The sequence below is a fragment of the Mustela erminea genome, chromosome 10 (genome assembly GCF_009829155.1).
Source record: "Mustela erminea isolate mMusErm1 chromosome 10, mMusErm1.Pri, whole genome shotgun sequence".
Taxonomy (NCBI): Eukaryota; Metazoa; Chordata; class Mammalia; order Carnivora; family Mustelidae; genus Mustela; species Mustela erminea.
Window position 1 is genome coordinate 101,665,983 of NC_045623.1, and position 24,109 is coordinate 101,690,091.

Below are 24,109 nucleotides of genomic sequence, written 5' to 3' on the forward strand. Positions count from 1 at the left end.
TGGTACAATCGGGCTCCCAGTGCCGGCGGGCGGGGCTGCGAGAGGCGTAGCGACCCCTGGGGGTCGATGCACGCCTCTGCAAACGGCCCAGGCCGTGACTCCTGCCCCGCCCCCAAGTTTCCTAGGTCCCCAGGTCTCTCTCTGGCCTGCGCTCCTGACTCCCCTTCCGCACAGCCTTGGCAGATCACCAACCGCCCGGACACTCGAGGGCATCCCGGGTCTTCTCCGGAGGGAGCTGCCAAACCCGGGCTCCTGGCGCCATCCCCTCTTCCCTCCTTTATTCACCTTCCTGGCACCAGAGCCCAGAACCATGCCAACTCCTGGGACCGGGCATCCCTCCAGCGTTAGCACGTGGTCTGCCTGACACCCCCGTCCAGAAGGCCACAAGGAGAAAGGACTGGGCAGCAAAGGCCAGTGCCTGGCCCATTTCTGTCCATCAGGACTCAGAAGGCATAAACATCGGTGTCACCTGGGGAGAGCTGAAGGGGTCGCCTCAAAAGTGGGGTAGCCATAGGGCGCCAGCTGCAGAATGCAGAGGTTTTCCTTATGGAAGCCAGGAAGAAGGGAGGCCACCACCACGGTTGTGTGAGGGGTGAGCCGGATTATCATACATCCTCAGCGTGTGTGCAGAGAGGAGCAGGGAGTACAGAGATGGGGGAAACACACTCAGGCTACAGCAAGTTCCCAGCTTCTGGGAAGGATGAGAACAGGAGAGAATTCTAAAATGAAACACTAAGCCCCACACTCACACACAGGTACTCAACCCATGCTCCCACCCCGCTGGTTTCTCCAGCCCTTCTCTTTAAAAGAGGAAAGCTGAGTTGAGGGGACCTCTAACTCCAGGGTGCTGAGTGGAGCTCCTGCCCTGTGGCTCACCTGTCATTCCTGCTCTGTGGTGTCCAGTTCCTGGGAGCTGTACCCGCTGGCTCGCTGCCAACTAGACACATTGGTATTTATGACCCTGGATGCCTTGAGAGCTCCTCTATGCAGAAGCAAATGGCCCGAGCCAGTGTCCCTGCCCCAGCACTCACTCCCCATGTGCTCAGGATCCTCAGGGGAGCCATTGCCAGACTGGCCAAGCCTGTTAGGAAACTCCCAGTGGCTTCATCTGGCCTTGAAAACATTTAGGGTTGGAAGCAGCTCCTGACTCAAAGGGTGTCACCCTGAGCTTGAGGGGCGGGGGACAGACACAGGAGGTCTCTCCTGAGAAGTGGGGAGTATGTGTGTTGCTTCCCCCCCAGATCAGTGGCCATAGCTGACATAGGAGTACAAAGGAACAGACCTAGCACCACCGTGCACACTTTGAGTCTCTCTTGCCACATCCCAGAGGGAAGCCAGAAAATGTGGAGCCATGGGAGAGGGTGGGAGGAAGGAGAACAGGGGAAAGATTGGTTTTTAAGGGAGCAATAGGGGAGATACAAAATGTGTTCCCAAGCCCAGCTGAGAGCAAAGGGTTTTCTTTGCTGGGTGAATGGCTTACTCTTCCCAGTTGGTTCCTGGAGTTGCTGCTTCCAGAAGTCTTCTTAAAGTTCTCCAAGCCTCCAGGACTGTAGCTCTCAGTCTGACAGATCCACAGAGAATGCCACTGGGGAGCCCCCAAAGTACGGTGCCACCCCCAGCCCACACCTGGGGACACAGCCCCCGCTCCCCTGGGAACTACTTTTAGCGGGACGGGGGTCCTAGCTTCATGCCACTTAGCTAGCCACAGCTGTAGCCACCTTAACCACACCCTCCTCCAAGCCCTCCCTGCCTCTGGGGGTCTCCAGATGGTCTCCAGTAGGGGATGGGCTTGCTCTGCCCTTGTCCGGGGATTTCTGGGTACTGAGGATGCAGAGGCAGAGGCCCACAGAGTGGGGGAGGAGGTAGGAAGTGTGGTGCCCAAGAACACTGAAAAGATGCAATTTTCCCAGGCCATCAGCAGAGTTTTAAAAATGCAAATGGAACTGGGCCTTTGAAATATGCCTGCCATAAAGTGGAACTGGTGGTGGCAGCAGGAGCTGGCGCGGGTGTGGAAAGTCATGAGAAGCCTCCTCACGGGGCCTCATCCTCAGGCTTCCTTCCCTCCACTCCCCACTCTGCACCGTAGGACGTGTGTTTATGGGGAACTGGGGATGTTGGACTCAGAGATCCCTGCCCAACCTCAGGGCACCTCCCTGAAGCCTCCTTTACCTCAGTTATCTGTCCTGCAGAAAGGAGGCAGAGACTGAGATTCTCCATCTCCCACAGTCCATACTCCCCCCTTACCTCCCTACACCCCCGCCCCCCAGCTCTCAACACCCCCCCCCCCCCCGCCCGTGCCCTGCTCCAGTGCTGTCTGCTGGAAGTACTTCCTGGGTCTGATTTAAATGCCTCTTGGTGCCGATAAGCAGCTTCCCTTATACTCTGTCTTCACGACTAATTTAAAAGCTTCTTTTGTAACGGGTTTGAGCTATAAAGGGCTGCTTTGTCCTTCATTCCCATCCCTTTATTTCTGTTTTCATTTTCTCTCCAGCTATGTCTGAAGCAGGGCTTCTGAGCCCAACCTCTGAGTCCACCACTCCCAGTAAAGCCATATTTCTGCTCCACCCCTTACCAGCTGTGTGACCTTGGGAAAGTCATTTCACCTTGCTGAGCTCAGTTATTTTGTCTATAAAATGGGGGTGGGAGAAGTACTTATCTCATAGTAGTGGTTATGAAGAGTTTATTAAATGAATGAATCTCAGTGTACAATAGCAGTTAGCACAGTGCATGGCATAAACCAAGCTCTAAGTAAATGTTTAGGTGGTGATGGTGACAAGGAGGAGGAGGAGGATGGCTTGCTAAGCAAGAGATGGTCTGGAGATGTGTTGCTGGAGGTGACCATAACCTTTCTCATTTCTTCACCCACCCCCGATGAGATGAGCTGTGTACAAACCAAGTCTCTCACGAGATGGTTGAGCAGCTCAAGGGAAGAGTATATGGGTAGGATAGGAATTGTCTATCCTGAAAACTATGGAAGAGTAAGACAGTTGTTCCATTATTCCAGCAACTAGGAATAGAATAATTACATTTAAAAGTAATTCCCTCTTCAGTCTGCTAACACACTGACCTTGGAGCTCTTGGCCGCAACTCGTCTCACCTCTCCAGGAAACCACTGAGTAGAGGCAAGTGGACTTGGGTGTGCTGGAAAGAGTTCTGGATAGAGTTCTGGATATAGAAGACTTTTACTAACTCTATGACCTTTGATAAATCACTTCATTTCTCTGAGACTCAGTTTCCCCAGCGGCAAAATGGGAGTAAAACAATCTGTGCCTATAGTATTCCTGCAATTATCTTCTCAGCTGAGGCAGAACACAGATTTATAGGCAACTATCTGGTAATTAGTTATATATATAGTTATATGTGGTTATAGTTATATGTAGAGATAGGTGGAATGATCAATCCCTCTTTCCATGACTTTCAGGGTTGACTGCACTTCCTTTGATATAATGGATGCAAAAGAGCTCAGGAAACTTGCCCAAGTTCATGGTGAATCAATTTCTGACTCAAGGTGATATAGGAAGTTAGTGGAAGAGTTGGGTTGGACCCAGGCCTCCCTGGGTTCAGTTTTGAGCTTCTACCAAGACACCATCTTTCCTCCTTCTCCCTGGAGCTCTGTTCAGGAGGCGAGTGTGAGTTTAAGGGGAGCACAGGATAGAGGGGTCAATATTCAAGAAAAGAGAGAAAGTTCTGGAGAAAGGTGATAGGGCCAGACTGGGATAGGAGCACTAAAACACAGGGCCTGGGGGAGGCTGGACAGATGGCAGCACTCTTCTGCCTCCAGAATTCTGCAAGCAGCCAGACCTAGCACTCCTTTCCCAGCCTTGCCTGCCTCCTCCAAGGAAGCAGGCAGCCTGCGCCAGAGTGAATACAATCCAAGTTATTAATTGCCTCCAACAATTAGCCCCAGTGCCTGGGCCTGCAGACACCAAGGCTCTGGAAAAAAAAAAACCCACCAATTACAGCTTTTTCAATATTCACTCTGCTGCATAATCCTCCCCCAACACCACCCTGCTCCCTATCCATGTTCCTAGGGGCCTTTGCTCTGACCCCAGTATCTGGAGAAGACCAAGTTTTTCTGAGGACTTTAAAAGTGGAAGTCACTCAAGGGTTAGACCTTACACATAGCAGGGTCAAAGCACTGGCAGGAAGGAACAAGCTCCTGCCAAAGATCTAGCCCACTGTGTGGCACTAGCCAAAGTCTATCCCATTGTGTAGGAGAGAGTACAACCTCCAGGTTGAAGGTTTAAATAGATTCCTGAGGCTCTTATTGTTAGTCCTGGCAAGGGAGAGATCAGAAACGCACCCAAAGTTCTGGTTCGAATCAGTTCAATCACATACTAGCTTTGTGGCTTTGGGAAAATCCCTTCATGATGCTGAGCTCATTTCCTTATCTGTAAACTGGGGATGGTGGTCACACCTCTTCATGGAGGGATATTCAGAGAAATGCTGTGCAGAAGCACATAGAAATACAGTGGGTGGCATGGGGCGAGCTGGAAATAATGGTGTTTTGTTCTATATGGATAGAGCCCTGGCAGGAGGCTCCATGCTACCTGTGGGTCCCCTGTCCCTTGGCAGGGGAGTAGAAGTGAGAGGCAATGGGGAAGGAGGTAGATAGGGAGTTAAGAGGTCTGGTTGCTGAACCCAGGTTTGCTATAACTTCCACTGTGGTCCTGGTGTCCTTTCCAGTCTGGCCTCTTGTTCCGACCTGACAAAGGAAGGCACAAAGCTAGTGAGCTCTAGAGCCCCTCTAACTGAGTTTTTTTAGAAGAGTGTGAGCAGAAGGAATGAGTTTAGAATGGGTAGGAGGCCATGGGGAGTGTAGAATCCCCAATTTTTCAGGGGTGAATGGCAGTAGCAGTAAAAGTAATAGAACGGCCAAGAGAACATGAAACCAGTTACATAAATAGTTAAGCCTAGAGTCACAAATCCGTTGGTTCTGCATCAGTAAAAGAAACCAATTACCTTTTATCAAGGCAGGGAAAAAAGATCATCACCTGGTTCAGAACTATTTGGGAGAGCCTGGGTAGAAGTCCTCAGCACAGTTCTCACTGGTGGAGTGTTTCAGGACCATGAACAGCGGCAAATGCCAGCCTCCAAACCTCTGGGCCACCATTGAGGTGAGGGCAAAAGGATGAGAGACATGGGCTTAGCCATTCATTTGGATCCTCAGAGATGCTGTAATGATGCTGATGTTTAATAATAACTCAGTTACCCATGGTGGGGGTCTCCGAGTGCCCAGCGGGATTGCCTAAGTGTTACAGAGCAGGGTCATGTATGGGCCCGTCTCCCAGCCCCTCCCCAGGAATATCTAAGGCTCCTGGTGCACCTGCCTGTGTGTGAGCTCTTTCATGACTCAGCATGGAATTCCAGCCCCATCTCTCCCCACTCCCACGCCGCCCTACCCTGATCCTTTGTCCCTCTGGCCTCGGTTTCCTGGCACAAGTTGGCAGTGCCTCCCTTTGCTTCAGCCTGGCTGGCCCACTGGCGCCAGAAGCCAAGCCAGCTTTAACCCTGACCACCAGGCCCCATCTGGGCCCCAGCAGTGACTGCAAGAAAGAGCTTTTCTGGCATTTTCCCAGTCAGAGATCTGCACAGCTCTGATGGGCTGCCCCAGTGCTAGCTCTTATTCCAGCACATCCAGTGTGAGCAGGGTGGGGAATCTTCTGTGCCAGAGAACTCTGTGGCCAGGGCCCCTGAGCTGGAATGAAGGGCTGGTAGAGAGACCATCAGTGCCCAGGCAATTAAATTACCTTTTAGGCAGGAAGGAGTGCTTCTGACAACATCAGCGTCATTAATAATTAATGGCTACCGTTTGTTGAGGGCCGGGTCCCATATACGCGTTACTTCATCTAAACTCACAACCATCCCAGGAGGTGAGCCCTTTATTGTCCTCATTTCCAGGTGAGAAGATTAAGGCTCAGAGAGTAAGTTGCTTCAGGTCACACGGCAGGTAAAGACTCAGCTCTAGGCAGTTTGATTCTATAGCCCAGATTCTTTACCACGTTATTATTCCCATTTTTGCAGATGGAGAAACCGAGAGTCAGAGAGGTGAGGGAATTGGTTAAGGTCACAGAAGAGTCAGTGATGGAGAGGATTTGAACCAAGATTTGCCTGATGTTGGAGATACCATATTTATCTGTTCACTCTACTGCTCCCCAGTGAACTAGGTCCCTGTTGTGTGCTCACTCGCAGAGTCCCCTTCCTAGGTCTAAAACACAACAAAGCTAATTTCCCTGTACTTCCTTAGGGAAGTCACTGCCTCTCCCTGAGCCCCAGTCTACCAAGGGCAACGTGCTAAGGTAGAGCTCACATTCCAAGTTGAGAATTGCTTTGTCTGAGAACATTCTCCCATAGAGACTAGGGCCATCCTGCAAAATAGTAAGATAGTTCTCAGGACCCGGAAGGGAAGGGTCATACTCTTCCCTTCCAGGACAAGGTGCAGGAGCCAGGGCTACTAGCTGTAGATGCATTACATGATAGCCATCACCTGACACAAAATGCCAGGCCAACTCCTAACTTCTCGTTTATGAGAAGATGAAGGCCCAGGGCAGGTGACTACAGTGATGTGGTTGCTTCCTGACAGCCCTGTTCCCTTGACCATTCCTCCAAGGCTTCTGTGTCTTTCCCAACACCTCTGAGCCCTCATTTTGCAGCTGGGTACATCTGGAGACAGCTGTTCTCACTGGCACCCAGGACCACATCCGGCAGATGTGGCAGCAGGATGCAGGAGGAATATGTGAACAGTCTTAATGACCACGTCGTGGAGCAGCCTGGGCCAGGCTTGCGTGCTGGTTGTGCCTGGGGAGCCAGGCTGGTGACATGTCCCCTTACCCTCCTCCTCCTCCTCGTCCTCCCTGTCCTCCTCTCTCCCTGCCCTTCCACTGCTCCTCCCCCTCCCCCTTGTTTTCCTTCCTCTCTTTGCCCCCATACCCCAAGCTCCTCCAGACTCCTCGTCTTCCCTCCTTTACACTTATTCCTTCCCTTGATAATGGCCGCAGTCCATGTTTGCTGAGCACTTACTGTGTGACAGGCTCTGTACCACGCATTTTTCCTGCACTATCCTCTTCGATCTTCACAACGGGCCCTTGGAGAATAATCATCTCTCTTTTACAGATAAGCCCATATGGGACAAGAAGGTCGGAGGAAAAGGTCGGAGGTGGTGTGATCCATTCTCTTTGGTCTTGGATGGATTGTTTGGTAGGTGTGTGTGTGTGTTTTTTTTTTCTTAAGATTGTACTTATTTATTTGACAGACAGAGATCACAAGTAGGCAGAGAGGCAGACAGAGAGAGAGGCGGGGGGGGGGGGAGGGGAAGCAGGCTCCCTGCTGAACAGAGAGCCTGATGCGGGGCTCGATCCCAGGACCCTGAGATCATGACCTGAGCCGAAGGCAGAGGCTTTAACCCACTGAGCCACCCAGGCGCCCCTGGTAAATGTGCTTTTTGTCTTTTGATTTTCCTTTAAAGCTCTAAGCTGATTCCATCCCTGCACACTGGATTGCTGTGTTCTCTGCACCTTCTGAGCCTTCCCTTCCCACAGTGTGTATGGCCAGCCCAGAGTCAGCTGTTCAACATGCTCGCTAAGTCAGGAAAATGTGCAAGGGAGGACTCCCCTCATCCCCTGGGGACTTTTCGATTATGGTCATTTCAAAGCTTTTTAAAAAAAAATTTTTTTTTTAAGAGGGGGCAGACAAAAGGAGAAGGAGAGAGAATCCCAAGCAGGTTCCAGGCCCAGCATGTGAGCCCAACGTGGAGCTTGATCCCACGACTTCGAGAACATGACCTGAGCTGAGATCAAGAGTTGGTTTCTACACTGACTGAGCCACCCAGGCGCCCCTTGACTGTGGTCGTTTCAGTCCATGGATAACGAAGGCCTGCGGTGCAGGTGGCTAGAGGCATGGGGTCTGGAGTCAGGGTCTTGAGTCCATTTATAGCTATGCCACTGGTCAGATGGTAGTGGTCACGCTGCCTGTAGAACAGAGACAACACTCACATCGAGGAGGGGGTGTGAAGATCAATAAGGTAGTGTATGTAGTGTGTCTGGTACCCAGTCCGCAGGCCATGGCCTTCTCCATCTCATTCTGGGTCAAGAGCATTAGAGAAACATACGTCCTCTAGCCCAAGGTGGTCCCGCTGATACTCATTCCCTAGATACTGCTCTTCCACCTATTTTGGGGGAGTGTGTGGCTTTAGGTAACGTGGTCATAGCCAGCATTTTTGTATGTGTCCCATGTGTGATATGTGAATTGGTCATATCATCTCATGTAAATAGTGCTGGTACTGAGCCCACGTTCTAGAGCCAGAGAGCCTGTGTTCAAATTCTGGCTCTGCCACATACTGGCTATGTGACTTTGGGGAAGCCACTTAACCTTTCTCTGCCTCACTGTCCTGTCAAAGGAGCTTATAGCAGCACCTACTTCCTAAAGCTGCGATGAGGAGTTAGGGGAACATGGAAAATCCTGAGATCAGGGCTGAGCCTTGATAAGTGCTTGGTATAAATGTCACCCACTATTATTTAATCTGTACACCAATTTCAGAAAGTGGATGTTACCATTTTTGTTTTACAAAAGAAGCAACCAGTACAGGTTAAGTCACTGGTCCAAGGTCATATAACTAGTAAATGGCAGAGTCGGGATTTGAACCCAGTTCTGACTGATTCCCAGGCTTCCGGGTTTCACACTGCAGCTCTGTGTCTGGGAGGGAAGGGCAGAATGGGCTTCGAGGCTCAGCCAGCTCCCCCAATGCTGTGACCCAGATGAGCTCCCCTGCCACCCTCTTGCTTCCTTTTGTCGTTCCCATTCAGTCATTTGCTTCAAAGAGACTCCTGTTTAACTCCGACAGATTCCCTGGCTACCTGTTTACTCTGAGGGGCTCCCAGGCCATGGGAACCTGCAGAGACCCTGAATCCAGCCTTGCTCTACCCCAGGGCTGGCATGAGCTGTGGGAGACCGGGAGAGCTTCCAGGCATCCAGGAAGCCCCCAAGACTCCTTCTGCTCCTGATAGAGGGTCTGCGGATCCAAGTGCTCCATGGCTCTGCCCTCCCCACTGTCCACAGGACACAATACGGCACCCAAGGCCCTTTCCTCCTCAGAGGCCTCTCTCCAGTCCTGTCATTGGAGCCCTTCCCCGACCTCAGGAGCCTCAACTGCACTCCTACCCCCAAGAACCCGTGATGGCTCAGACATGCCTCTCAGCCTTTCTCACATCACTCCATCTGTCTGAAAGGCTCTTTTTCTTTTCTACCAGTTGAAACATTACTCATCCTGAAGGCCCAACTCATCCCTTCCATGATGGAGCCACCCCCCAGCCCTACACCCACTCTTCCCCCAGAGTCCTCAGCTCTCTTCTTCTTTGCTCCTGGAACAATTTCACACATCTATTTCTGCATGTGCCACAGTCTGATTTGTTTTCTATATAGATTCTATTGCATGAGGTCACACAAGGTGTGAGGGGACATGAAGACTCTGCAGAGGAGGTCACTTTCCAGGCAAGGGCTGGGGGCATGCAGGGCAGACCCTAAGCAGCAACTGAGCCTAGAGTTCCAGGACCACCTGCTCCAGAAGTTGAGGTCAGGCGTTACTTCCCCATGATCACATGGCACCTCACTAGGGAGCTATAGAAGGTGGGCCCCTGACTTCTGATCCTGTGGGGCCCCCCAAAGTCTCCATTGTACAGCTGGGCTGATGCACACTCCCTCTGTCTGTCACCCAGACCCTCTAAACCTCCCTGCTACTTTTATTAGTCAGCTATTGCCATAATGATGCTGTGTAACAAACCACTTCAAAGTCTCAGCAGCATTTAACACTAATACCTGCATTTTGCTCACAGGTCTAGAACCTGACTGGAGAACTCTGCTTCAGGCTGTGATCCAGCTCATGTCCACTCCATGTGTCCCATAAAGGGCTGCAGCTACCCTGATTAGGCTCCTCTTGTGGCTGTGGTAGAACGCAAGCACAACTGACTAAACACATCTCAAGGCTCTTCTCTCATTGTATTTGCTGCCATCCAATGACAAGAGCAAGTTCCCTGGCCGAGCTCAAAGTTAGCTGGTGACAAAGGAGACTCGGTTCACGTTGTAGCAATGGCAAGGCTTTAAATATAAAATACCTGTCTGGGAGGCTGGAGAATTAAGACCAATAATTCAGTTTATGCCTCCATCTTCCCTCCTACAGATTCAAATTGGTCGCTGACTGCCCCCCAAGCCACTAGACAGGTCTCTTCAGCTTCCTTCCCTGCAGCTACTACCCACAGAACTTTCAGCTGATGCTCCACCTTCCCCATCTGAAACATACCCATGATGATTGCAAAACAGTGATGGAAAAGAAATGTGAAGAGAATACTCGGGCACCAAGAGTTGAAGGTAAAGGAAGGGGAAGGCGGCACTTAGTATGTTTAACTTTGGGAGGACGGAGAGAGGAGATCTGTCTTCACCCCCATCTTCCAGCACTACCCAGAGTCCCAAATCTGAAAGGTGAGATTTAGGGACCTTTGAGTCAAGTTCTCATAGGACCACACATCTGCACAACTTCAGAACCTTGGTGTGGGGACACGTTTTAGCAATTTTTATCTATTTTCATCAGTTCACCATTTTTTTTTATCGCAGCCCACACCCACACCCATCAATTGCCAGCGGAAAACCACCATTTCTCATTTAGACCATGAGATTTGATGAGAGGCATGCACATGTGACCCAGGCCTGAGCCAATCGGAGCATCCCATCGTCTCCTTGGCTACAGCGACTGATTCAGGAATAGACCCCTGGCAAATTCAGGTCAATGAGAATTCAGAATTGGACTTTTGTCAGCTCTCTGGGCATGACATGAGGAGTGAGAAGAAGCCAGGAAGGGATTCTGGTTTTCCTGTGGGAGAGAAGCTATAGATTCTGTGTTATTAATAGCCGTCATGGCACCAGATTGATTCCAAGAATAAAGGGTGCCAACCTCACCATGAAGTGAAGAACAAAGAGAGACCTGACTTAAACTCCTGGATCAAGCTATGCCTGAAATCCTACCTCAAGACTTTACAGCTATTAGATCAGGTAAAACAGGTCTTCTGTCACTGAAGGAGTCCTGATTAAATAATCATGGAATTTTATAATCATGGAATTTAGGGAAGCTAATGCCAAGGATGCTTAAGATAATCAATATGGAGGCTGCCTGGGTGGGGCAGTTGGTTGGGCCTCTGATTCTTGGCTTCAGCTCAGGTCGTGGTGTCAGTGTCATGAGATTGAGCCCCGTGTCAGGCTCTGTGCTCAGCGTGGAGTCTGCTTGGAGTTCTCGCTCACTCTTCCTTTGTCCCCCCCGCTCGTGCTCTCTCTCACTCTCTTTCCCTAAAATAGATAAATAAAGCTTTGAAAAAAAGAATAATAAATGTGTTGAATCTCAGAGATGAAGTCCTTAGAGACTAAGCCGGACTGAAAGAAACAGGGGGAGGGCCTCCAAGCTGCGGGTGTGGAGTAAGGGAGGACCCAAGTTGCCTTTATGGCCCCCCACTGGTGCCAGCGCATCTGTCCCATACCAGGAGCTCCTGCAGTTCTAAGCACTAGACTATAGATTGGCCTGGGTGAGCCGCATGCCATGAGATGCATGATCCCAGCTTCCTCGTCTTGGCAACGGCCCTTCGTGATTGTGTTTCTACATAGCAGCCTCTTCTCCTTTCATCCAGGGAAGAGATGGGGTCGGAGCCGGCCTGGGAGAGTGCAAGCCGTATGGCTGCGAGAGGCTACTGCAAACAGCGGTATTGCTCAGAGGGAGAGGTGGCCTCAGAGGGAGAGCAGAGAAGCCTGCCCCAGAACGGACTGCTCTGAGGCAGGGTGCCTGGCCCAGTGTGCCAACCTCCATCTTGGCATCAGTGCCTACACTTTCTGGCTGACCTTTCTGAGCAGATATTTCAGGAAAGGGAATGGAAGCTCACACCTCGCTCTGGCTTCCCCACCTGCTGAGACAATCTTCAAAGGTGCCAATGGCTGCACTGGCTGCTGGCCCCCGTCTCTCTGCCAGGACCTGGGCTGCCATTGGCCGTGTTCCCCTCCAGCTCACAGGGCCTCCCACCTGGCCACAGCTCCTGGATCCAGCTTCACTTCTGGCCTGGCCACGCTTCCTCAGAAGGCAAATGGCTCTCTTGCCCTGCATGGAGGTTCCTGAGTATAATAATTTGGGTTGCAGTTCCACTTTCTCCGGTGACTTGTTACTTGTATATATTGGTGTCAGTTTGTCCACTTGAAAACCGAAGACTTCCCCAATAGTGATAAACCTCACTGCACTTCTATGAAAGGGGCCCCTGGATTCCCATTCTACAGGCAAAGAAGCCAAGGCTCAGAGGGTCCTTGATGCCATTCATTCAGCAGACTCATTTAACAAATACTAGCTGCGGACAGTCTACTTGCCAGGCACTGTATTAATTTCTCAGGACATTAAGGGGACCAAAACAAGGTCCTGACCCACATACTGCTCAGTTGGGGTGGGTAACACACTTGCGGAAGGGCATAGAGCAAATTGTACTCTCCTCTGCACACAGTAGGTAGTCAATCAATGCATGAATTGGCTAAACTGCCTTATGGGCAACTGATAAGGAGCAATCACTGGCAAAAAGACAGCAGGATGTAAAGGATACATCCGGAGAAAGGAGATATCAATTTCCAGCCTGGAGGCTAGGTTTGCAAACAAAAAATCTATCATATCTGAGGCTGTTTGCTAAAGACTAGAATGGAGTTGAAAGAAACAAGCAATGGTGGATGGTGTGCTTGGCACCCGCCTGACAAAGCAGCTGGGGGCCTGCAGGGCTCTGGAATGGTCCCCACATCCCCGCAGTCAGGGCTGCAGAGAGGATGGAACCAATGCAACCAGGATGCCCTGCTGGTAACTCTGGTAAGGGAGGGTTTGCAAATATGAGAATGAACCCCTAGGATGGACCAGGCTCAGAGGTGACTGCACCAGGCTCTCTTTCTCCTCTGGACCTTGCTGGTCAAAGTGTGGTCCACGGACCAACAGCATTGGCAATACCTGGGAATTTGTTAAAAATGCAGATGCATTTTTGCGTTACGCAAATGCAGATGCATTTATTGCATTATACAAATGCAATATTTAGGCTTTTGTTAAAAATGCAGACTCTGTCCATTTCCCCACCTTCTGAATGTGAATCTGCAATGCCAAAAGGTTCTCCAGTTTCCCAAGGCTGGCCGCATATTAGCATCACCCTGGGAGGTTTGGAAAACCCTAATGCGTGGATCTATTCCAGAGAGTCTGATTTAATTGGACTGGGCTGTGGCCTGGGCTGCAGGAGTCCATTGAGATATAACTGACACGTAACATTGTATATGTTTAAGGTGTGAATGTGATGACTTGATACACTTTAACGTTGCAAAACAGACGCCACCATAGCATTCGCGAACACTTCCATTGCATCACATAGTTATCATCCCTTTTCAAACAGGACTTTTTTGTGTCCAGGGGGTGGTCCTAATGTGCAGCTGAGGCTGGGACCATGGTTTTAACTTTACAGAGTACATCCTGAAACTTGACCTCATAGGCCCTTCGCTACAAGCCTGGTAGCTCAGGAAGGCCTGCTTGTCCCTATCTTTCAGAACCAGCATTACCCAAATTTTCCAGCCTAGCAGGTTGGTGTAGAATAGTGGTTCTCAAAGCCAAGTTCCCAGACCAACAGCATCACCCTGGAGCTTATTAGGAATGCAAACATCTGAATCAGAGACTGGCGATGGGGCCCGGAATCTATGTTTTAGCAGTCTTTCCGGTGATTCTAGGGCAGGCTCAGGGTTAGGAGAGGAGCTCTGGCATCTGTTCCTGGCTCTATGTGTCCTTGGGGGGGACCCTCCTGCTTTGGGCTTTAGTTTCCACATGTGTAGATGAGGGAGGGGTGCAGCAGAGCGGGGCTGCCATCCTCCATAGAGTCCCCTGGCACACTGCCCATCTGTCACAGCACTGCTCCCCAGTGCGCCTGGACAGACCCCGGACTTCTCTCAGCACTCCTCCCATGCCCGCAGGCAGTGTGGTCCTCTGGGGTGGCTGGGGTTGGCCCTGAAATTTAAGTCTCTTTACCATGCCAGGTGCTGGCTGATCTCTGAGGCTCCTCCTCGGTGTTCGTGGCAGGTGCGAGCCTGGACCCTGGCACCCAGTGCTTTTTCTCTCCTTCTCCTCAGACTCTGAGAGATGGAGAAGCTGGTGCTTCCGCATGGGCCAGAAAGACGTGTCAAGGGGGCAGGCGACCTGTCCCCACGTTCGTACCCTTCCACACCCCCACACTTTGTACAAGACGCCTCCAGGCCCTGATGTCTCCTCTGGCTTAATCCTATTGTACCACGGAGACCCAACTCAAACGACACCTTCTCCATGAAGTCCCCTGTGCCTCCAGGTGGGGACAGCTGGACTTGACCAGGGAAGGGAGATGCCTACATCTCCATCATGCATCTCCAATATAGTCTGCCTCCCCCACTGGTGGGCTGTGGCTCCTGGAGATCGGGGACCCATTCGGATCCCTAACACTAAGCCCTGGGCTTGCTAGGGATAAATGCTTGAGACAAACGTGATTGAACGAGGCACCCAGATTCCCAGTATCAGGGGCAAGTTGTCCTCAGGGGCCCCGGTACGTTCCTGCTAATGGTACCTTTTACACCTCCCTCCACCAGCATATCGGCCAAATTCCCACTTGCCAATCCTCCGGCACTCAGAGTCTCCTGCTGCCCAGGTGCAGGGCTGAGAGGTGCAGAACCCTGAGCTGCCAGGCTGTCCTGCACAGCCTGTCTGGCCTGACACCCTCCCAACAACGTGGGAGGGAGGAAGAGAAGCAGGCGGACAGGCGGCAATGTCGAACCCGCAGTCTCCAGCCAGGAACCAAGGGGCAGCTTAGTGGGGCGGTGACTGCAGTCAGATCATTGACCCCAGAGAGGCAGGGAAAGCAGCACCGGGACTATAAGCACGCTCACACACCCAGCCGAGTTCCAGGGACCTGGAGACGCTCCCTCCCTCAGCTTGCCTGTGTGGCTCCATCTGCTGCGCTCAACCCTACTCGGAGGGAAAAGGAGTGAGGAGGGCCCATTCAGTCTACATTTATGAGCGCCTACTGTGTGTTCAGCGATGGGTGAGACGCAGTGGGGCAGCAAGGAGAAGGCACAGTCCCTGCTTTTAAAGGGGGACAAGGAGGGGAAAGATCCTGGCATAGGATGAACACAGCCGGAGGCTGCGTCTTGTGTAGGGCGACGTGCACTGAGCGCCTTGCCAGTCTTTGAGGGAGAGGAGTGTGTATAGAACAGCCACTCTGTGTCAGCCTCGTGAAGGGACTCTGTACTCAGCCCATACCGGGTGCCAGGCCTGGGGTCCTGAGAGAGGGGAACGTGGAGGGAGCCCCCACCACGTGCCAAGCTCTGTGTGCAGAGCCTCATTCACAATGAAACCTTACGCCAGTTCAGGGAATGGGCTTTCGTGCTGGGGTCTCCCGCCTCTACAGGAATCCAGCTCCTCCTCTTCCAAGGTTCAGCTCAAAGGCCATCTCCTAGGGGAAGTGTTTCCTGGTCTCTTAGGTAGAACTCTGGGCTCTTTTCTCTGCTGTCCATCAGCAGCACGTCAAGGCAGTCCTCATTTCATCTGGCTGGGATGATGGACAGCCAGACAGCCACACGGGCAAACCTCCTCGTGGGCACCACCAGGCTCCCTCTCAGTCCTTGCCACCCAGCTACAGGTTAAGTGCTCCTGCTACCCATTTTACAGCCTAGGAAACTGAGCTGCAGGGAGGCTAAAGGACCTGCCCAAAGCCACACAGCCAGCAAGTGATGGAGCCAGAGCTTCACCATGAGCCTGGGCATTTCCACGGCCATTGGGTGAACTCGCTGGGCACGGACAAAGGCTGTGGCTCCCCCCGAGTCTCCCCTCCGAGTTGGTGGGTCCGTGGGCATAGCAGCGCCCAGAGGATGTCCACTGGCCATTTTCACGGCAGTAAACAGAAGTGTTGGTCCTGACTTGGCTGCCCCACACCCCACTCCCTGCTAGCTGCTGCCTTGACAGGCAGAGACCCGCCTCCTCTGGAGCTTACCAGGACAGGGCATTGGATTTCCAAACTGGGGACATGCTAACATTTCCGGTGAGAAAAGACCAATCTGGAGAAGCCGGGCTCTCACCTGCCCCCTGGGAACCGGCGTGCTACGGTTACCCATGATGCTCTCCCTTCACTGCACAGAATAACTGCTGAACAGATTGCACCGGAAGGGGAATTCCTGGGTTATGGAGGCATGATTCTAAATGGCTGTTGATCTGTGTTTTGCCTCATTTCTTAAAAGAAAAAATGGTGAGAATTTAAGGATGTGAGTTGAATACCGGGAAAACGGAGGCTGTGTCCATCACCCCAAGGAGGATGGTGGGGAGCACCATGGAGGAGAAGCAGGGAGGCATGGTGATTACCAGCAGCTGCCTGCTATGCTCCCTTCTTGACTGTCACAGCGTACACATGAGGAAAGGAGGGCCCAGAGAGCTCAAATGACTGGGCAGGGGTCACACAGCACTGGCACAGAGGCACCAATAGGTCTAACCCCAAAACCGAGCTTTCCCGTTTCCGGTGGCAAGTTGGCGCATTTTTCAGCTGCTTCTCTCTGACACTCGCTGGACGGCTGCTCTGCTGGGACAGAGGACCCAGAAACCCCACCGGTTCAGCCCCAGGCCTGGAGACGCCAGACTCTGCCTGCTGTGGGCTCTGTCGGATCTGGGAGGGGAGCTGCAAGGGAGACCACAGACCTCGCCCGCGCCCAAGGAGTCTGCAGTCTCGGGAGAGGATGAAGGACCCTTGCACGGTTAGGTGCAAGAACAGTGTCTCATCCTTAGTCCAAGGGCCTCTCCTCGGACCCCGAAGTATGTGATCGTCTCCCTGAGGCTCAGCTGCGCGGCCCTTCGAGGCAGGGCTAGGGTCCTCGTTCAGACTGCTGGATTCGCATGGCCACCTCTGTAATTTGTCAATCACTAGATCTTGGACAAGTTGCTTAACCATTCTGAGCTCAGTTTGTTCATCTGAAAAATGGGGGTAATACAGCTCTCTTATAGTATTATTGTGGGGATGAAATGAACTCATTCAAGTCAAGGGCTTAGGACAGTGAGTGGTTTTAGGACCCAGTAAGTGCTCAATAAATACAGGTTGATTCTTCATTTAATAATTTATTTACTCAGCCCCTCTGCCCTGGGGATGCAGAGCTGAGACAGAGACCCTGCCCACTTGAAGCGTCCGAGCTAAGAGGCTGAGGAGGAGTGGCAGACAGAAGAAGGACCCCCTCTGGCCCCCTCCGTGGGTTGTGAGCTGCCGTGCAGGCGACCACGGGGTACTAAGGGAGCCCAGATATAGAGTCAGTGAAGGCTCCCAGGAAACATTGTAGCTAAGCTTAATTTTGATGGGAGAAGAGTTATTCACCAAGACTGACAATCATGGGGGACAGGTGGACAATTAGACACAAGTCAGGCATCCTGGCAGAAGGAACAGCGCACACAGAGGCCCAGAGGAAAGGGAAAACGCGGCACGTCTAGGGAATGGCAAGTAGCCCAGGACGGCCAGCTCTCGGGTGTGTGCCGAGCAGCGATGAGCGATGAGGAAGAGGGAGAGGCCGGAACCCCGGGAAGCCTTGGGAGCTCTTATGGCTCGAACCTCCAAAAGTTGTGCTCCAAAAGTTGTATCTTCCAAAAGTTGTGCTGAAGTCTTAACCCCCAGGACCTGTGAATGTGACTTTACTTGGGAACGGGATCATCACAGATGTGGTTAGTTCAGATGAGGTCACACTGGAGTGGGGTGGGCCCTTCCTCTAACATGACTGGTGTCTTTGCAAGAAGAGGAGAGAGACACGGGAGGAGAATGCCAGGCAAAGACAGACACGTGAGGGAAGAAGGCCGAGTGAAGCCGGGGCCGGCGTGGAGCGCCCCCGAGAGCCAGCCACCGGCAGAAGCTGGAGGGGGCAGGGTAGGACCAGTCCCTCCAGCCTTCAGATGGAGCATGGCGCAGCTGACACCCGAATATTGGGATTCCGGCTTCCAGAACCGTGAGAGCATACATTCCCAGCTTCTTACGCCCCCCGGCCTGTGATACCTAGTGACGGCAGCCCCTGGAACAAAGCCGGGAGCTGAGCCACTAACAGATGTGTCAGGGTAGAAAGGGTTAATCCCAAAGGCGTGCACCCCCCCCACCCCCGCCTGGTCCACAGGGACACCTCCCAGAGGCCAGGCCTTCTGCTCCCTGCCTGGTGGCGCCCACCTCACCTCTGCCTGCCCCCACAGGGCCGCTTCCTGTCTGACTCACTCCACCTGTGCCCACTGCCATCCGATGGCCACGGCCACAGCAGCTCTTGGCCAAGATATACAGCCAGCCTCGGGCGGGGTGAGGGGGCCCGGCCGCCCTGGCATGAATCATGTTTATTGCAAACAGGAAACAAAGGGAAGAAGGGAACAAAGCCCTGGACAGGGGAGCTGGGCAGACAGAGGGGAGGCACCCAGCCGGCAGCAGGGGCCAGCCGAGAGGCGCTGCCCACAGAGAGACCCATTCATCTCCTGGCGTTTGCTCCAGGACAGGCCGGGGAGGGGGCGTGTGGGGGGGTGGGTGGCCAAGAGCCCGGCGCGCTGCTGAGGGTTATCTGTGCGCGTCAGCTGTGCGGCGCACTGCGTGCCAGCTTCGCGAGTGCAACAGAGATTTGCGGGGCTCTCGAAGGGCTGGGGGGTGGCGGGAGGCGCCAAGCACAGCTGCCGGCCCATCCGTTACCCCAGCAAAGGCCCAGCTTTCAGCGCCGTCCATGGGTGAAATTACGTTACATTCTGCCTGGTAATGAGGGGCTGTGCTTCCGGGCGCAGGGCCAGGACCTGCTCTGGCCACCAACCCCGGGGCCCCCGGTCACCACCCAGGCCCAGACTGGCCTGGCCCGAGAGGAGGGAGGGCGCAGGCACCGGGAGGGGGAGGAGGGCAGGGTGGAGGCAGAGGGTGGCCCGGAGGAGGTCAAAGGCGGCCGGACCCTAGTGAGCACTGCTGGGTACCCAGACCTGTGTGGGGGATTGCTGCTGTACCCTAACGCTGGCTTAGATTCCCAGCGGATGAATGCAGTTGGGGTGAGGAAGGCCAAGGACAACAGAAGTGTATTCTCTTGTCATTCTAGAGGCTGGAAGTCCAAAATCAAGGTGTTGCCAAAAGTGGTGCCTTCTGGAGGCTCTGAAGGAGCGTCTGTGCCCTGCCTCTCCCCTAACTGCAGACAGTGAGCCGACCTTGGTGTCCCTGTGTTCATCGATGCTTTGTTTCAACCTCCCCCTCTGTGTTCACACGGCCAGATTTCCCTCTCCTTATGAGGACACCTGTCACCAGGTCAGGTGCCCCCTCAGCCACTATGACTTCATTTCAACCTAATGGCACCTGCAAAGATCCTCTTTCTAAATAAGTTCCCATTTGCAGGTCCCGGGGACTTAGGACTTCAACATACCTCCTGGTGGGGAGGGGAGGGGCACAGTTTAACCCACAAGGAAGCTCACGTTTGCCGACAGCTTATCTGATACCCGGCACTCAGTCATGAGCTGTCTGATTGGGTCCTCCCACCAGAAGTAAGAGGTCGGTCCCATTACTAGGCCCACTTTTGAAACCAGACTATTGAGGGGGGAAATTGAGGCTCAGAGACACGTAGCTGAAATGGGGCAGGCCCCCCATCCTGACCCAGGCCCAGGAACGTGTTGCACAGAGTCACCCCATAGTTGGAACATCACAGCAGTGACAGTGGGGTGAGGGGGAAGGTGTACCTGGAGCTCTGAGCACATTCAGTTGGGGCATAGGATACAGATGGACATACAGATACAAGGCGGCTTCCTGGAGGAAGTGACCCAGGAGCAGAGATCTGGAGAGTGTTATTTTACAGACAGGGAGACTGGGCCCCAGAGGAGGGAAGGACAGGCCTGAGGTCACAAGGCATTAAGGGCTGGGGGTGACAGGCTCCAGCCTCTGTGCCCTGGAGAGAGACCCCACAAAAGAAGAGGCCAGAGACCCTGGCTCCCACTGCCCCTCCTGCCTCCCTCTTGCTGGGAAATGGGAACTCAGCCTGACTCCAGTTCCCCAGAAGGGGCAGGGAAGCCCCGGCGGAGGGGCAGGGAAGGGTGACCGGGCTGGGGACCGGCTCTGCTTCTTAGCCGCTGAATACACGTGCGCTCCTCCCTCCCCTCTCTGGGCCACTTAGTTCAACAGTAACTGGGCCAGATCAAAAGAGGACAGAAGTGAAGGTGGTTTAGAAGGGAAAGGCCTTCGGGAACTGTCACCACTTAACTCTAAGACACGCAAGATCTGACTCTAAGGACACTTCCCTGTCCGCCACTTCCCTGTCCTCCCTGTGGCACACCCTGCTTCTCCCACTGCCAGAGCCACCTGCTGTCCTCCGAAGGGGCTGCACGCTCTCCCCTCGGCGCCTGGGTGCCTTCTCCCCAGCCAGGTCCCATTGGCAAAGTCCCAACTTTACGTCATGCTGGTGGGTGGCCTTGGACAGGGGCTAACCTCTACAGACCTCCGTTTCTACAAGACAGAAATAGGAGCACCGAATTCCCAGGGCGGCTGCGAGAGGGCTGTGAGCCCGTGAGCGTTCAGCGCAGTGGCGGGTACTGTCACTATGCATCAGAGGCGGCGGTGGGTCCCACTTGGACAGCTGGGAGGATGCTGGTGGCCCCGCTTCCACAAACGGGAGTACAGAAGGCAGGGACAGCCTCGGGGCAAGGGGCAGGCAGGACAACAAGGAATTTGGAGTGACTTCAGAGGCAGAATCTGAAGATAGGACCCAAGGGTCATCGGCTGCCGATGGCACAAACCATTTGTCTTCCTGGCCGCAGCCCAGGTCCTGCTTCCTGCACACCCGACGAGCTCCTTCACGCATCCAGCCCGCTGCAGGAAACCTGTTCGGCTCATTCTCCAGGACTCAGGTCGGCCAGCTCCTCTTCCGTGAGGACAGTCCTGGCCTTCCTCCCTCCCCGCCATCCCCATGCCTCCAAAACTCCCTGCACAGCCTTTCACTGGCCAACCTCCAGGTATACAGCCCTGGGCTTTGACTTCGGATCCCGGGGCCTAACATGGGAAATACTTCTCTATAAATCAATGAGTGAAATGAGTCACTGAGTCAATGTGTGGGAAAGTAATAAATGAGAGAGTCACCAGTCTCAGCACCTCCACTCTCTGTAGCCACTCCTGCCTCCTCTTTCCGCTTTGTACAGCCCAGCCCACACCCCGCAGGGGAGATCTGCCCATCACCCCCAGCAGAGAGACCCTGGCCCAGAATGCCAGCTCCAGCGGGCACAGGAGTCCCTTCAGCCCTGTCATCTGCTTCTTGCCTCTTCTTGCAGGCTCAGCAGTGGGGACACCTGACAGTGGGGGGAGAGGGAGGGGCTGTGCACCTGCTTGGTTGGGCAGATGCAGTCCTCACCAGGGGAAACATGCCAGCAGTTTCCCCACCTCGGACTCACCGCATCCTCATCCACTGGGCAGGCTTTCTGTCTTCCAGGGCCCCTGATATTTAAGGAAATTAAGGTCAGGTCTGGCTGCTAAATATTTGTCTAAGCCGAGTAGAAAATGGTGCCAGAGAAGAAGGCCTTCAATTTTATGAGCAAATAAATCATATGATGGGAGAGTGGGCTGGGAAGTGAAGGGGGGGAGGATGCTCAATTATTTAGAGCAAAAAGTGCCTCCTAAAGGCTGAGGGGCCTGTCCCTGCCCCCCGCCCCCTTTTAAAGCACGGATCTTTCACGTCGCTCTGTGGGCCAAGGTGGGGGGCAGGTTAAGGTTACAGATCAGTTGACCTTGAGATGGGGACGTGAACCTGGACTACCCACGTGGGTCCAGTGTAATCACAAGAGTCCTTTGACGTCCAAGAGGGAAGCAGGAAGTCAATGTCAAAGTGACCCCGCGTGAGAAAGCCTTGACCAGCCATCGCTGGCTTTGAACGTGGAAGGATGGAACACAGCCTGGCCCACACCTTGGTGTTAGCCCCGGGGGACCCATCTTGGGCATCTGACCTCCAGGACTGTAGGGAATACATCTGTGTTGTTTCAAACCACTGTGTCTCTGGGAATGTGGTTACAGCAGTCCCAGGGACCAGACGCAGTCCTTAATGAGTGATCAATGCTATCACTGCTTAGTCATCACGCAAGAAAAATATGTTGATTCAATGAACAAAAAGAACCCTGGCCTGGGTGTCAGGAGTCCTGCATTCCGGTTCTCGTCTTGCCCCTAACTGGCCGCCCTGCTTGGAACAGCACCCCTCTGCTCTCCAGCAGAGATTTGGATTGCCAAGTCTTGCTTCCCAATTCTAAACATTTTCTTATAATAATTGTCCCCTGAAAGGTTCCTGTGCCCGCCCCCCGCCCTCTCCTCCCCACCCCCCCGCGGGCCCCGCACTCCTCCTCTCCACCTGCAATCTGCTGCCTGCTCCCGGGCAGGGTCCGGACGAACTGGCAGAGCCAGCGGCCCCTGGAGGAGGTAGTTAATAAAGGCGGGAGGAGAAGAATCCATGTGTGCTGACATCCCTGTGACAGATTGGTGAGAGCGACAGATTTAATATCCTGCCGTTTTCCTTCCCCAGCCTGGGGGCCGGAATTGATTAAATAAATTAAAACTCCGCGGCTTGGGATGCTCTGGGTAAGGTCGTCTAGTCCTCCCGCTGTCGCTGTCCAGCCGCCCCACTCACCCCACCCTGCGGCTCCAACCACCCGGCGGTCCTGCACAGCCAGCCAGGGAATGGGGTCCTGGAAAAGGCAGGTGCCTCGGCCTCTGCTGGGACCACACAGGGATGCGGACGGGCCGTGGGTCAGGTGGGAAGCACGGGACGGCAAGGGATAGGATGCGGAGGGGGGTGAGGAGAGGCAGAACACAGCAGGCAAAGGTAGGCTGAGACCCCACCAAGAGTCAGGTACAGGGGTGCAGCAGAGAGCTAGGCAGGTGTGTTACCTGCCGTATGCCTGGGTATGTGTCCAGGCTGGAAAGAGCAGGGGGAGCCCTTGGCAGAGGCCCAGAACAGTGGAGACGGAAGGGACTTGTCGAGGGAATGTGTGGCCACGCTGGAGCCGGTCCCCATCCCTTCCGCCCAGCCTGCTAAGGCCCACTCCCCAGCACACCGTATGGGCACGCGCTGACCTCCCCAGCCTGCTCCTTTTCGGTGCTCAGGTGTTAACGGTGATGGCAGAATGTGTCCTGAGGCTCAGACCAAAGGACCCAGCCCAAATGGCTCTCCAGGGATGGTCCACAAGGCAGCTCCCCTTCCCGGGTGTGGGGTAAGAGCCACCTGTCAGGCCATGGAGCTCCAGTGGGGGTCCCCTCCCGCTTCCCACAGTCTCTGCCTGAGGCCCAGCTCCTTGTGATGGGGTAGGTATCTTTGGGTCACCTCCCTTCTCACAGTACTCAATTTTATCAAACTGGTTGAATCAAGGGCAGATCCCCACTTCACAAATGGGGCCGGAAAAAGCAAGCAGCTTACCCAAGGTCAAGGTCTCGGCCTGGATTGGAGTACAAGATGCCTGCCTGCTGCCCATATCAAAGTTCGTTCCACATCAGGAGAAGTACAGAAAGAAAGACTGGCTAGGGGCTGGGACAGGGCAGGGGTGACAGTGGTTAAGGACAGCGATGACATTGGCTCTGGACTCAAGAGCAGGAGTTGAGAAATGGGAACCAGGGACCCCCCCCCCTTCTGGGCTCTTACAAAAATATCACCAGCTTCCTTCAGCCCATGTGACCAGGCAAAGGGACGAGGTTCTGGAGTCCAATCAGCCGTGATTCAAGTCCAAGCTTCCCCACCGACCACGGATCCTCAGACCAGCCTTCGGCTTCTCGGAGCCTCAGTTTACCCATCTATAAAGTGGTGATGATGAAGACACCAGCTCCTTGAGAAGCGACCTGTCCAGGGAATGTGCCAGAGCTGCTGTTTGATCTCAGGTGTGCCCGGGGCTCACCCAAGCCTGCGATGCCGACGTCTGGGGAGGATTGTCCTCGTCGAGCACCTGCGTGGGTCAGGCACACAGAGCGCGCTCAGCAAGGGTGAGTCGGGTACAAATCTGGGATGACACACCGTCCCCAGTAACTTTCTGAGGTTCACTTCACTTCTTAAGTTCATGAACAGAGTTCGAGATGTTGGGGAA